Source organism: Cyanistes caeruleus, chromosome 1 (genome assembly GCF_971803275.1).
Source record: "Cyanistes caeruleus chromosome 1, bCyaCae1.hap1.1, whole genome shotgun sequence".
NCBI classification, from domain to species: Eukaryota; Metazoa; Chordata; class Aves; order Passeriformes; family Paridae; genus Cyanistes; species Cyanistes caeruleus.
The window spans coordinates 60,475,473-60,489,884 of NC_141701.1; the positions used below are offsets into that span (position 1 = coordinate 60,475,473).

The following is a 14,412-nucleotide window of genomic DNA, read 5'->3' on the forward strand; positions in this document are numbered from 1 at the left end:
GGTAACCACTTTGCCACAGGTATAAATTACAACCCAAGGTGCACAGCAGTGGGGGAATGAGGCCAACCATCTCTAAAGGTCAAAGGAGCATTCATCACACCAAGTCTACTGTGACTTCATTGTGACTTTGCATCAATCAAAGCACTGTTGTTAGAGAATCTCAAATCAATACAAAATAAATATTTTTTTTTAAAAGCCACATTTCTGTTTTTTGCTTCTTTGTTCTGTGCAGAAATGTCTTGTCCTCTGGTCTTCTTAAACAAAAGTCCTTGGCGTACAGATTGCAGATATAAATGTATTTAATCAGAATCAGAGTCTGAAGGGATGGGATCATTTTCAGCCAGCCTAAAATAGAAGGGAGCAGTGGTTAGAAACAATTGCTGCAACTGTGACTTCCTCAAACAGCATGGTTCTGATGTCAGATACCGGGAAAGAGGAAGCAACGGTTAGAATGCATGAGGGTTTAACCAAAGGTGCAGTTTGTTCCAGCTTTCTGATTAAGTCTGTCCCCTGTAAAAAGGAAATATGAGCAGAACAGGCAGAGTACTGTTAGAGCTCTCCAGCTGTACAGAAGTAAATGAGGAGCAGATTCGGTCACCCTCAGCTGCCTGACACTGACTGCAAGAGCACATGCTTGGTCTCGGTTCTCTCCTTGTACGCCTCTACTTTGGTCTGGAGAGAGCTTGTCCCCACCAAAAAACCCCAGAAACTCCTACTTCACAGGGTTAAATTAAAGTTACTAAAAAAAGATACAAAAGTCTGAAAGAACACGAAAGCCATTATTATGTTTGATAATGGTATCAGGATTTTAATCTGCTGCTTGTGTTTGGATTAAAGCATTAGGTTTCCTTTGCTCAGTTTGTTACTAAATTTGATCTGCTTACAGTTGCTGTTTTCTGGCAGCATTTACCTGAAAGAGCTGATCATGTAACAGTGTCCCATTAAAATATGTTTCTAAAGTAGTGGTTAAGTGAAAATGTACTTATGAAATTCTTGTGAATTCTCCATTTGATGCTGTACCTCCAATACACATACTTACCCCTGGTGTTTCTGTTGTGTTTCATTTTGTTGTTAATCAGCCACTAACTCTGAAGTTGCCCTTCTGGGGCAGGTCCCTGCTGCGACAGGTCCCTTCCCACTCAAGTGTCTGGTGCCCACACTGCTGGTGGCTGGCAGACCAGAGAGGCAGGCAGGAGGATCTGCGGTGAACCTCACTGTCATTTCTCTTGTGACCCACGCTCAGCTGATCTCGGTGCGTGTCCCCCATGTAGTAATACAAAGGAAAGTGAGAAACCTGAGGCTTCCTCTCCATCAGTCCTGCAGAATTGCCTTTATAACACAGTGCAGAAAACGGTAATTTTCCTGCAGTGTTTATCAGCCATGTGATTGAACCTGCATGTTTCATTGACATGGTTTTTGGGAAGTTCAGCAGAAAGGAGCTTTCAGTATCAAAACATAAATTCTGCTAACTTTTCACAAGTCTCTGTACAATCACACTGATCTCACCCCTGCTACATTCCTTTAGACTCATAAATTTGCTGGGCCTTCATGACATGCCAAATAACAGAAGCCATTCTGCAATGTCCAGATTGGAGGTAACAAAACATGGTTTACCTGGTGTCAATTTCTAGTGGTCTGTTTTAACACATTTGCTTGGCATCACCTCTGATTCCTTTCTCTGCAGCAATCTGAGTGTCTTAATTATGCTCAGTGGACAACCAGGGGACAGCGACACTGATGCATTCACATGCTTTGAATGATATAAAAATGGGTTAAAAAAATTATTTTTTTTTTAGTAGGAGATGGGAAAGGGAATAAAATTACAGTTTGTAATCATCTCTGTTTTTCTCCTTATTTCTTCTTGTGTGAGGAGCCTTGGCAACAGTTGTGTTCTCTTACAGGTGTGCCTTGTGCTGGCTGTAGGGCTGATGGGCAGGCAGATGTGTTGTCCATGGAAAGGAGTGTCTTAATTTTGGGAATGTGTGGTGCATGCACTGCTGCCACATTGAGTGTGCCATAGAAGTGGAACCTCGCTCTTCGTTCCCATGAACAGCAACACCAGCCTTGTCCACCACTGGTCGTAAGTCCTAGTGGGATAACCAGTCATCCTCACCAGCTGTTGGGCTGCCTGTTGCTTCCTGCTTCCTGAGCATCTCTTGCAGCAGCCCGAGCAGCTTTTCAGAGAGGGGGCAATGACAGCAGCAGGACTGAATGGACTCCCTGCCATGACAGGTGTTGTAGAGATAAATAGTTTGTAAATCTAGAATCTCAAGATATGCCAAAGAAAGGAAAATTTGTGGCCCTAGTTTGCAGGTTAACTCTTTAAATTCAAAACCTAATCAGCACTTGGTACAAAAGACAATTCCAAAAGTAATCACAGAATCATGGAATGGTTTGGGTTGGAAGGCACCTCAAAGATCATCTAGTTCCAACCCCCCTGCCAGGGACCGGGACACCTTCCACTAGACCAGGTTGCTCAGAGCCCCATCCAGCCTGGCCTTGAACTCTTCCTAGGGATGGTGCAGCCACAGCATCTCTGGTCAACATGTTCCAGTGCCTCACCACCCTCAAAGTCACAAATTTCTTCCTAAAATCTAATCTAAACCTACCCTGTGTCAGTTTAAAGCTATTCCCCTTCTCCTACTACCATTTGCCCTTGTATTGTGTGTCAAAAAGTGTTTCTGTTGTGCCTCTCAACATAGCATTTAGTCACCTGTTCCTCATTTATAAACATTTTAAGTGGAGTCCTGGCATGAATTAAGTGGGGCTAGAGGCTCTACCACAAGGTAGAAGTACCACCTCTACCACCAGGTACTGATGGAGATCCTTGGGCTTTCAATGAAAATCAAACTCAGAGATTTTTATTTAACCTGGAGTGTCCTTTTTCCAAGGTGAAGGCTACTCATCCCCAAATTTAGAAGCTACTGTACAATCAGGTTTGCAGCCCATAATAATAACTTCTCCATTCTCCTATGCATGGTTTAAAAAATTTACCTGCATTTTTCCTACCACTGTGAAGCTTCAGTTTCATAACTCAAAGACAGCATAGCATGCTATCATGTGATAATTATCAAAAAATCACGCATAAGGTCAAGAGAAATGTGCTGAGTGAACTGGGATGTTTGGAATCCATAGGCACACGGCCTTAAGGCTGAAGGAGATTAATGCTTTTGGCATCACGCAGAGCCAGTATTATGTTCATGCTGTGGTAGGGATTTCTTTTTCCACAGACCTCCTGATTGTGAAAGGGGATTCCAAAACTCACATGCAAGCAGCAAATGTCTCCAAGTACACTGTGGCACCCATCCAGGAACAGAAACCCCCGTTACTGTCTGCTGCCACAGTACACTGCTTGGAAATGAGATAGCCACCGGAGCGCGGTGTATCACGGCTCTCAGCAGTCATGTGAGGGAGACATCAGGAAACAGTAGCTGACAGTCACATCACTGCCAGTCAGAAAGGGATCGGTGCTTAAAAGGAAGCCCTGGATGCTTTCAGCACGACTGAATCCACTGCTAATCTGCATATGTCTGGATTAGAAGTCACACCATCATAAAGATGCCATGAGCCAGGCAGCACCCATATGTCATTCGTGTGGCGACAATTCCTAAATATCCCGTCCCACACAGCTCTATTCCTAAGCATAAACAACAAATAGGAGGCAAAAGGCAGAGCAGACAGGCTGTAAAGCATCCCTGTCCTGATCCCAGGATCCTGTATCATACGGATCGCTAGGTCTTTATACTCTGGTGTATTTGCATATCCTCCTCACCATTTGAAAGAAAAGATTATTGCATTTGCCAGTAGTTTTTCATTTTAGTCCTAAAACAACATTATGATGTGGGTTGACTGAATATATCATTCTTAATCAGATGCAGAACGGCATTCCCTACCTTCCTGACAGTGTTATGGACCGCATACCGTTTGATTTAGTCTGGTGACAGGGCTGTAAATGTGGAGCTTCACAACAAGCTCCCAACCAGGGTGATGCCTCCTCTTCCAGCCTGAATGCAAATACTGCTGGAGGTGGAGGCTTGGCTCAGAGTGACCAGATGAGGATCAGTGCTGGTATGTGTGTCTGGTTCTGAATGTGAGTGTGAGCTTGGCACAGAAGGGCAGAAAATTTTGGACAGATTAACATGGATCATTTTGACCATGTGGCTGAAATGAGTCAAAGGTCAAATTGGATTAATCTAGATCTGTGCATAAGGGATAAGCAATATACATGGTGCTTTCTTTTTTTTGGTGCATTGATTTATGGGGAAGACCTGTGTGATGTGACCTCCCAAAATATTTTTCATATGCTAGTGATTAGTTCAGTGGTGAATTCTGTGATTAGTTAGTGTGATTTGTACAGCAGACTGAAATTAAGAGACAGAAAAGCTCTTGTTGAATATAACATTTAAGGTAAATGAAAGTTTTGCCATGAAGACAGCTGTATCATGCATATATGAACAAATACTTCTCAAACCAGAGCTGACTTTACTGAAAATTGCTTGCAAGTCTTTATCTATCTGTGGTGGCAGAGGTGAAAATCTTTGTTCAAGAGGTTATCAATGAAGAGTGGTCCACCTCCAGTGCCTGTGGATTGGCAGGCAAAATGATGCTGACCAGGTCACAGCCCACAGTTTGTTGGCACTCCCAGGTGTGAGGACTCTGGAATGTAGCTGCAGGTTGCAGGCTACATGGTAGAGATGCTCTAGGTTACCAAGGCAGGAGAGGAGAACAAGTTGTGGAGACGCAGAGCCTTTATTTTTCCATTTTCTTTTGGAAGCCAAGTACATGAAGCAGCTGTTCCAAATGCAGGTGCTCTCCACTCATCACTCCAGCTTTACATTCTTGTTCCTGGTTGTATGTAGGTGCTTTGAGGATGATCAGGCTTCACTAAAATAGTGCTACCCCAGTTATTGCTGGGTCTGAATCCAGGATACAAAGCATATGAAACCAAAGCTAAAGCTGGTTCAGTGTGTGTTGCCTAGAGCTACCCAGCTCTTCTGAGCACTCTCATGTACTAGGTACTAAGTAGGCTCTAACCAGTTTGGGGAAGATTTTTTTTGTTTGTTTTAATGTGTGCCTGGGCAGACCTCATCTGTAAGTAAGGGCAGATGTCCCAAAATTCTTAGCGTTTCACAGATGTTTGTGGCAAGGTTTCCAAACATGACTGAAGAAGTTAGGTACTCAGCTCTTACTGATTTCATGAAAGCAGTGGGAGTCGACCAATTGGCCTGTTCAGTCACATTTGAAAATCCCACAAGATACCTATCTATCTCCTTCAGCTGCTTTGGAAACCTCTCTCCTAGTGCTTTCTAGAGTGTGTTGTCATTAATATTGAAAGGTCAGTCAGGGTTGCAGTATTATTTGAACAGGGCTGATGTTTGTGGAGGAGACACATGCACATCATACAGGAAACATGAGTCCTGGACTGGAATGCACAGCTAAGGCTGTACTGGGCTTAGCTGTGTGGCTTGAGGCAGATGGGCACTTCTCGCTGGAGATGGAAATGCAGACTGAGGGAATATGATTTAAATACGGACATAAATCCTGAATCAGGACTGAGATACTTCAAGCTGAACTAACTGATTTGACTGTATACTCTTCTTTTTAGAGTGCAATTCATGGCACTGGATGCAAAGTTTACTCTGAATTATTCAGCTGTTGTGGGCCCTAGGTATTATTACATGGTAGCTAGCCTTCCTGAATTAATGTTGCTTATTCTACTTTTTAATAAAGCTAAAAAATTAATTGTTACAAGCTCAGAATTTACCTTGTTTGATCTCACATACCCTCTGTGTTGTAGAGTTGGAGCTACAGTGACTTTTGAGCGTTGGGTACAGTGCTTGTCCAAACTGGTGAAGATGAATAAAAAATAATATATGTATATACCTCAAGGACACAGGAACAGGAGGCAAAGCAAAGTCACCATGATGTTGATACAGATGCTCCTAGCTGAAATGACATTTTTGGGCTTAGGCGTTTATGTTTACTTTATGGGCTGTTAAGCAAGTACATAATGTTTTGCCCAGAAAAAAGAGACTTACATGAGCTGGATTGCTCATTCCCTGGCTTCCACGACATCAGACAGCTTGAAGGAAACTATCCTTAGGAAATTCTTCCTTTCAACCTGTCCTTCCCTGGACAGCCACCTTTTAGCCCCTCTCCTTATTCTCTGTGTCGATTCTTAAGTATTGCTTTCTCCTCCTTCAGCCTTCCACCATAAACTTCCTGTCAGAGAAGGGAGACAGGGGACGTACATGTAAGAGGGAAAATTAGTGTAAGGAAAAAAAGGTCTGAAAAGCCTGGGAGAAGGGTAATATCTGGGAAGAAAGAAAGCCACTGGACAGCAGAGAAGGTGAAGGGGAGTGTTGACAGCATGCATTTCCTAGCCTAGATGAAGAGCAGTACTGGTTCTGCTGGTCAATACCTGTGCAGAGCCTTGTGCCAGACCAATTCTGACATCTTGAGGGTAAGCTCAAATTTTCATCACTCTTCATTTATAGAATCATGGAATGGTTTGGGTTGGAAGGGACCCCTTAAGGTCATCTTAGTCCAACATGCCTTGAAATTAACAGGGACATCTGCAACTAGATCAGCATATGGTCAGTGTATATGTGTTAGCAGTGCATTGCCTACCAAACATAATCCAAAGTACACAGCATTTATCAGGATATGTGAATCTTCCTGTGTCAGCAACACTCCCTTTGATCTGCCTGCACACCTACCATTTTCAGCACCTGCAGGTGATCCCCTGAGGGCAAGGTCTACTCCACCATTTTTAGATGAAGGGCATGTGTGATGATGGGGTGTCTGGTCACAGAGCAGGGATGGTCAGATGTCTAGGAACCTTTGGGAATTTTTTGTCTTTTAAGGATTGCTACATGAGGAGGCTTCAGGATTTATTTTTTTTCAGAGAATCACAGAATATGCTGCGTTGGAAGGGACCCACAAGGATCATCGAGGGCAACTCCTGACCCTGCATAGCACCATCCCCTAGTCAGAAGTAGGAGGGTGCTTGTGATCAGGTCTGTGGTGGCTCTGCGGACAGAGAAGTGGAAATTCCAAAGAGTGATGTTTGTGCATAACTCATGAGAAGAGGTAACAGGGCAGAGGGCTGTGTTTGGCAGGGAGGGCTGGGAGCCAGCTCTCGAAGGGCTGTGGAGAGAAGCCTGCGGAGGGCACAGCAGGTGGAGGCTGCGGTGGCAGCAGAGGGTGCCCGCGGCTCGCAGTGCTCGCTGCCGCGACAGCCGTGTGTGTCCCTGGGCAGCCCCCGCACCATCCTCTGCCCGCTCTGTGCTAGCGGGGTGGAGCCTCTCCTCTGGGTTTCGGAGGGGGTTGCCATACTTCTTCTAAAAGACACTTATTAAAAATACTTTTTTAAAAAAAATTTTTTTTCAATACTTTTTTCCAATACTTTTTCGCTATTACCTTTTAAAATAATTTTTTAATATCTCTCTTTATCGTTCAGACAGTTCTCACCTCAACACCCTCCTCCTCTATTTTTTTTTGTATTTTTTTTTCTTTTTTCTTTTTCTTTTTTTTTTTTTTTAACATATCCTGGAAGCTCTCCCTTCTCTTCCCTCCTTCCCCAGGAACATGAACAACAACTACTGAGTTAGCCAGGAGAGAGAGGCAGAGGACAAAGTGTTTGTACAATTTCCTTGCCCAAACAGAATGGCCCTTTTTTCTCTAGCACATGGACAGAAGCTCTTCCGTCTTCCCGGAGCTGGCCCATATAGCAGAGCCACCTTCACACACAGTCTGTGTTCACAAAAGATCAGCTTGTTTTCAGGAGTCACCTTTTCACCCCACAGAAGGGCAGTCCCAAGGAAAGGGGCAGGGGACTGGATTGGGGTGCCCTAATGTCAATACCAGGAGAAAAGTAATGAGAGAGAAGGCAAAGGGGTGAAAATGTACAAGGAATGAAAAGGAAAGTGCTGGACACACTGTAGTTATGAGATAATGGAGGAAATGTTATTTGCTAGAGAAATGTGGAACCTGAGGTTAAGGGGCAGCAGATGTTAAGTAAACAAACACATCTGAGCATATATTCTTCTTGCTTTTCTACCATCCACCGAAGAACTAATTAATGAAAAATCTGGCAGCTTGGATTTCATTGTCTGGGGAAGAGACCACAAGAAAATGTGTAAAATTTTGGCAGTGTTTTAGTCATAAGGTCAGTCCAGGCAAAGGAGGACTGCAGCCCATTTAGTTACTTTGCCCAACGAATTTACATTAAAATTATCTGCATTTTTAACAATCAGCAGAGCTGAAGCTGTGCCCTGCATTCAGGGCACAGAAGGTCAGAAATTAGCTTAAAGTTCTAGGGGGGTTTTTCACCTTATATCAAAATATCATTGTATCTCTTTAACAAAAATCTGGGTTTGCTTGTATTTTTTTAAGCACTACAGGAATATGGTAAGAAAGGAGAAATAAATGGGAGATATGTAAACAGGAGAACAGTGATGTATTCTATTAGTGGAGACAATATTATGCAAATAGTCAGCAAGTAAGAAGAGAAGCAGGGTAGAGAGCTCATACTTAAACCTAGAAATGAGGACACATCATTAGGTCAGTTTTTGTTATAAGTGCTTTCTCATAATTTTAAACAGTAATGTACTTTCATAAAGTATCCTGTTGTTTTTGCCTGGGGGAGAGTGTTTCCTACAAATGCTATAATTCAGGCAAAAGCCACTGATGTAAAGAGCCCCAACATGGATATTTTGTAAACTGAGGCTGCTAAATAAAGGAAAAGGGATAATTGAGGGAGTAACAGAGATACCATTTCATTGTCCTCATTGTTAATCTTGATATTTATTTAATGAAACATATCCTTTGTTACAGCAGAAAAGAAGCAGTGGCAGAATTGGCTTTTGCCTCCACCAGATTGTTGCAGAACCTGGGAACTTTGCCAGTACAATTACAGTCAAGTTGGCTGTGGAGTATGTGAGGCCTCAATCCCAAATCTGGATAAACTGAGGCATAACTATATCCTCAAATGGAGGATGAGGCAGTCTTTCCAAGCATATACTTACTAGAGAATTTTCACTGGGAATTATAATACACTGTCTTTGCTCAAAACATTAAGTCCAAGTGCAAGATGCTGTACCTGGGTTGGGGAATCCCAGACATGAGCACAGGCTGGGAGAAGAACGCCTTGAGCAGCAGCCCTGCAGAAGACATGGGTGTTCTTTAGGACAAAATGTTTAGAGGCATCTTTTTATAATTAGAGGGGAAGACTCAGGATGGAAATTACGTGTGTTCGCATCTAAGAACAAGAACAATATATTCAGCCTTTTCCATAACAAACTGTGAAGGCATCACTGACAGGAAGGGAAAGGGGAATGGGCAACTGTAGGGCAGGGAGTTCTCAAATGTGACTAAAGCCAATGTCCTCTAATGATTTTAGCGTTAAAAAGGGAAAAATGGGAAAACCAAGGTCAGTCTCCCTCTCTGAGGTGCAAAGCAAGCAGTATTGCTGTGTTTCTGCTCATTTGCTTCCAGCTTTCTGAGCAAGCAGCCCACAACAATGATTTGATGCTCTCGGTGTCGCTAAAATGGAATCCAGATATTAGTGTCTCATGTGCACGGGGTCACATGTTGGTTTTGGGACACCACGGATAAGGTAAAGATGGACAAGCCTGAACAGACTGCACAGCTGAAATACAACCCTTTGTGATTGTGTCCATCACGTGTTTTTTCCAGGGGGAAAGGCATGATCAGCAGGGATGCTAAGCTTTTTAACCTTGAATGACATCCTGTGATAAGCCTAGGCACACAGGAAAAGAAAGAGGCAATGGCTTCCACCCACCAGAAGTCTTATATTTCCACACTGCTGAGGCTGTGATAATTATGATACATCCAGCTGGTGCTATTATTCAACCATTCCTGAAGGAGAAGGCCGGTCCTAAGCAGCATAAAGATTGCTACAAAACTTCTCAGTGGCCAAAAGTTAATTAATAAAAAGCAGGTAGCTATTCATATGAATGGCAGGAACAACTTCCAGAGCCATGTGATTATATTTGCATTCAGTGCAGTGCTTAAGATGCCTTGCTGGTGGGCCAGAAGCCCACTGTGCTAAGTGCTGCATGAAAGGGGTGAATGGAAAAAGGAGAGAACAAACTCGTAGTGGCAGTTGTCAGCCTGCTCTTGGAGGAACAGTTGTTGCAGTTGAGCCAGTGCCAGTATAATACTTGCAGTGGGAAAAAGAGGGGAAAGAATCACAGCAGCAAGAGAGCATCAGCAAAGCTGTCGGTAGGGGGAAAGCACAAAAGGTTGAGTGCAAATGCTGATGGACTGGAAGACCACAGGTGAAGGGTTGTATCTGAGAGCAGTGGATAATGCTGAAAGAGACTTGGTCACAGTTGGGATTTAACAACAGAGGGAAAAAAGAGGTAACATAGATTGAGGAGTTGCCTCTTAGGTGAGAGGGAAGGTCAAGGCATGGATGCAGACAACAGAAAGACACAAGTACAAGGAAACCAACACCTATAGGATGGGCTTGTTATCAGCACACAGGTATCGACATCCAAAGATGAGTGAGAGTGGAAAGAGGATGAGAAACTCCAAAATTTCTCAGGAGAAAATCTGAGGAGAGTTGTGGCTGAGAACAGTGTTGGAGCAGAGAAAGGGCTCGGATACAGGGTTGTTCAAAAGAGCAGAAATGAGAAGGAAGATAGAGATAGAGAAAGGGAGTGTCAGAGAAGAAGAGGCATCTTAATGAGAAGGTGGTTTTATTGGCAGTGACAGCAGAAAAAGCACGTTTCTGTTAGGGCTGAGAGATGATGGAGAGAATTGTTTGGCTGTCTGCAGTAGGGTTAGAAACGGTACAATCATGGAACAGACTGCCAGAGAAAAGACGTAAAAACTGAGTAAGGAAGCAGCGAGGCTGGATGTGAGGCCATGAGAGGTTGTAGAAGGAGAAACTTGTGAGGGCAGCAAAGAGGAGTGTGGGTATAGCCATGCAGCCAGAATGGGTCAGATCTTGTCAGAGGTGAGGGAGTAAGGCCAAGGTGGACTCTGGGTTTGTGTTACTGAGGGAGGTGAGAAGTGGGAAGAGCAGCAGATAGAAGTGTGAGTGGAACAGAAATCAAAGAAAAGGGCTTAAGCAGAGCAGGCAGGTGACTGCTTTGAGTTTGTAAGTAGAGTTCTTGGGGAGTAACAAAAAAAAAAAATAGAAAGCTGAGTGAGTTTCGTCTGGGGGGAGAAGGAGAGCACTGTGAAGACTGTTCTGGTACTTGTATAGCCAGAGGGTAGCATTTTCTTTGCAAGGAGAATGGAAGTGGCATGGAATAAAAAGAGTGATTGAGATTTCTTAACAGGGGTGTGTGACAATTAAACCTGAGGTAATAAGTTATATTTGATCATTTTATCTTAATGGTATATTTTGTTTCATTCATCTTTGTGGCAAAATTGTACTTAGTGACATTTTCTACAGTGTCCTGTCCAGCACTGGGCTTTTCCAGCTTTTGGAAAAAAGGAACCTGGGTTAGACTGGCCACTCCTCAATGCTTTCCTGAGCTTCTGGGCTTCTGGATAGGATGTCTGGCTGTAGTTGTTTTTAGGTGACATACAGATTTGCCTTTCTTCAGCCAGAATTTCCTACTCGTTATCAACTGCGGTTTTTAGCCCTACTAGGTTGTCAATCTCAGATCTTCCCCAAATGCTTGAAACTGTTCTTAAAACATGGTCTAAAGACTTCTCTTAGATCCCACTGTTCATACAGCTTCTTCTCTTTCTGACTGTAGACCAGCTGTACTGGCTAAGATGTCATTATCAGAATCATCACACCAAATTTCTGTTAACACTCATAAAAAATGCGTGTTCTGTCAATGACTAAAAGTGTTCATTTTCCTTGCCTTTGTGTTCAGACAGCTTCCTACATTCATACTTTCCTTTTTCTTCTAAATCTTTTGCCTCAGTCAGAGTTCATTTTTTGTCTTGCTTTTTATGTTAGAAACACACACCACGTCATTTGAATTAAACAAAAAAGTCCCCTATTCCTCTTCTCCTACACTGTTTGAATAGAGGCCTGTGTAAGAAGCCCTGCCAGCTTTGAAATGGGAAGGCTGGTATTATTTTTTTTTTTTTTTTTTTTTGCTTACATGGAGATCATTTTAATCCAAACAGACTCCCATTTCGAAAGATATAATGGACATTCCATTGCTTCTTGGGTCCAAAACACTCCTAAACTGACACATTTACCACTTAGTCTCAGTTTGCACAGCACAAAGCACATAAGAGTGCTTTGTCTGTGGTGTTATAATGCTGTTCTTTCAGAAAGCTGATAGTTCTCTAGCCTGAGCTTTGGCACGATCTCACTAACAAAGCTCAGCACATGGGCAACAGGGTACATATCTGAGGGATGCCTTATGTCAGAGGCCTTAGTTTGTGATAGCACTAAGTGACCCTTGTCCTTTCTACATGCCTTCAGCCAGTGCAAGACAACGTGAGCTACTATCAATCACAAGCATCCCTTACATGCCAAGACTTCAAGCCCAGATTACTATCATCAACAAATGCTTGAAGAGCCATTACAGGCTAATTGGGCTGCAAACACTACTTTCCTATCTGTAGGAGCGTGAGAAACTCAACCTCAGCATTAAAGGCCAAAACCAAGGAGGGGATCTGCTCAAGACACCACTTGTCTAGTGCCTAGCTGCTCTCTCTCTGTTATTGATTGTAGTCTCTAAAGTGAGCATGATTTGGACTGTCAATCTTCATGAAGAGAAAAAGTACCTTTGACTGTCTGAGGCTGGTTGATAATTTCTTACCTGACAGTCCTACTTATGAGAAGGTGATCCTGCAGCTGTCTCTACAGTCTGCTCCAGCTCTGTGCAGCCCTTATTAACACACAGAGTATGACACATATGTGCTGTAGTTGCCAGGTACTTCAGCATTTGGACTGCATACAACTTCTGAACCTTACCAAATGGAAATGTATTTGAGAATAGAGTGAAAGGATTTGTCTGGAGAGCTGCTGAAAGGCTATCTCGCCTTTGGGATGTGTGAGACACATGGAGACACCTGCCTGTCGTGTAGATGGGGCAAGAAGCATCCATGGAGGATCTGCAGCAATGTTCATTCTGAGTGGTCTGAGTATGTGACTGCAAAACCTGTCACCTGACCTTGCTTAGGAAGAAGTCTGAGCCTAGCTTGAGGGAGGCTATTTCATTCTTTCACGTCAAGCATTAATGCATTCTGAGCCATTTTACCCATGTTACATGGATTTCAACCAGTTCCTAACTCACAACGTTAAAGGAGATGACAGTCCAGCTTTCAAATGTGAAATAAAATATTTTTTTATCTGAGCCACTCCCTATGATTTAAGAGTAGATTAATATAGTTCAAAATACGGATTGAAATGGAAATGAGAACAAATTTTCACAGACAGGACACCCGAAAACATTGTGTCCCAGAGTGTGAGTTAGATTGGCAGAATAGGGACCAGAGAACAAAACTCTGGGGAGAAAAGAAAAGAAAAAAACCCTGTGGTTCTCTGAAAGGGGCAGTCCCCTCTGATAAAGAGACTCTGGAGGCAGCTGTCTCCCCTATCTGCGCCATGAGTAGGATGCACTCCTACTTCCTGTCTGAACAGAGAGACAACGTGAAAAAGCCGCTGTGACACTTGACATTTCTTTTAGTTTCCCTTTTTATAGCCAAACAGTGTGATTCACTGGGGTTCTTCTTGAAAATGGAGAGCTGTGAAAAGAAAATTCAAGCACTGGGCTCAGATATCGAAAGGTGACATTCTCACCCTTGTGACTGTCTGGAGAAGGGCTGAGGGTTTGTAGTAATGACTACCTCATCTTCTGCCCCATCATACATACAAGACAGTTCCCTTATGATTGCAGTTCTGCTTCCTTGACCTTGTTGCACAGGAGTCTAATCTAGGCCAGATGTAAAGGAAAAGACTGGTGCCTTGGTTTTTGTTCTGGTGTATTTGTTTTACGGTGCTCTGGAACAAGCTCAGTGCATGCCCTCTCCTTTCAAAGTTATGTCAGTGGCACATGAAACACTGCAGAAGATGGCAGATTTCAGTAAAAGAAGCTTACATAGGTAGTCTGCCCGCCAAAGCTTTTGAGTTACACAGAGTCCTTTGAAGCATATGAAGTGTTTAATTTAGCTAAGTAGATCTTAAAGATCTATGTAAGACTGGGCTGGGAGACACAGACCTCAAATATCCATGACAGGTATGTAGCTGGAGGGGATTTCAGAAATTAGAACAACATCATTAAAACTCTAGTCATGGGCGATTCCCACATGCAGCATGCATGCCCATCATCTAATACCTCAGTCAAGTCCTTTAAAGACAAGACAAGATGGGATGAACAGCCCAATGTGCTGGGATTATCAGAGTGAGGAACAGCATGACCTATGTGTAAACATTCCTGTGGTGAAGCTGTGCCCTGTGGCTTT

At 43.2% G+C, this 14,412-nt stretch overlaps 1 long non-coding RNA gene across 1 annotated transcript; it reads right to left on the reverse strand.

The window, feature by feature from the left end:
- Nucleotides 1-201: 201 nt before the first annotated feature.
- Nucleotides 202-1,958, reverse strand: LOC111925401 (uncharacterized). The gene is made up of 3 exons (XR_002862225.2): nt 1,825-1,958; nt 1,615-1,750; nt 202-345 (listed from the first exon to the last, which is right to left on the reverse strand). It is a non-coding gene; the product is annotated as an uncharacterized LOC111925401 (long non-coding RNA).
- Between the last annotated feature and the right edge of the window lie 12,454 nt (nt 1,959-14,412).